Below are 1,362 nucleotides of genomic sequence, written 5' to 3' on the forward strand. Positions count from 1 at the left end.
AGAATAGTAAGTCTTATCAAAAACAACACACACAATTACAAAATGACCCACGAATATCCGTTAACAGGTAGGGTCGTAAGTCAATTGATAAATAAAAGACAAACATAATGCACATTACCATTTTGAGAGAGAGTACCTAAGTGATACCTCATTCACAACAACGCGACTCTGGTTCAAGAACCGTGCTAGAGCTGAAAACCCTGACAGCTGACACCAACAACAACAACAATGGTTGTGCTCCAGCTTCTTCTGTACCTCTTCAGAAGACCAGACTCCCAGTAGGTAACTGGTCTCTTCAGTGGACTACTGCTGCTTGTTAAGTTTCTCCATCGTTGTGTACAAACCAGATAAAACGCTGGCTTTTTGTTGTTGTTCAGGAGTTGATCCCGCCCTGCCCCGCCTCGACATTAGCGTAACGTATGTGGTGCTTTTGCTCTAGCCGGACAATTTTTTGGTGCTTGAAACAAACCGGATTCCGGAGCTAAGAGGCTGCTCCGCTGCGGTGTGAACAGGAAAACCCGGTGCTTTTCAAGCTCCAGCTCCGAACCGGCCCTGAAACACCGTTGGTGTGAATGAGGTATTAAAGAACTCAGAAAATAATCTCTTATCGAACTGAGGCTCCAGTAAAATACTGACTGCGTCTCTACATGGACATCAGTAAGCCGTTTATCATAAACGGCTTACTGATGTCCCCAATATGATCATAATGGCCATGGGGACATGGTGTTTACATGAGCACAGAGAGATTGGGTTATTCATGTTCCCTTTTTACATGATAAATACTAGTAACCTGGCATTTCGATATTCAGTATTTGTATCTCTCTATCATGACATAAAGACGAAACTCCTCTCCAGAAGTCAGACGCTTTTGCCGCCGCCGTCGCCATCACTGTTAACTGATTAACTGCTACCACCTGAAGGCTTACTTTCCTCTTCTTTGAAAACATTTTCCTTATGTCCATGTTCTCTGGGGGAGAAAAAATATCATACCAAGAGATCGTCAGCTTTGATTTTCGCTGTATTAACAATTTCCTGAACATTTGGTGTGTGTGCCTTACCTCCGCTACCGGCATCGCTTCATACAACAGGTCTGAGCTGTCCAACTATGACAACACTCCTTGAACATGCGCGCGCTATGTGAGAATCTGCCTTGGTACACAGTAGCAGCGAAAACATGGTATGGAGTTTCGTTGATTTGGGCATTCTCTCAATAAGCAAGTGGAATGGATTTGATAGTGAAGCACTGACACAGCGCTCTACAAAGTGCAGCGAGTGGATAGACCGATTCACGGACTTTCCACATGGTAAAAGCATGGGTAAAAGTGGGGTGGTCTAAACTAATCATTTCAAAATGTGGGGGGA

This window comes from Notothenia coriiceps, unplaced genomic scaffold (genome assembly GCF_000735185.1).
Source record: "Notothenia coriiceps isolate Sejong01 unplaced genomic scaffold, NC01 NC01_scaffold00028797, whole genome shotgun sequence".
Lineage (NCBI taxonomy): Eukaryota > Metazoa > Chordata > Actinopteri > Perciformes > Nototheniidae > Notothenia > Notothenia coriiceps.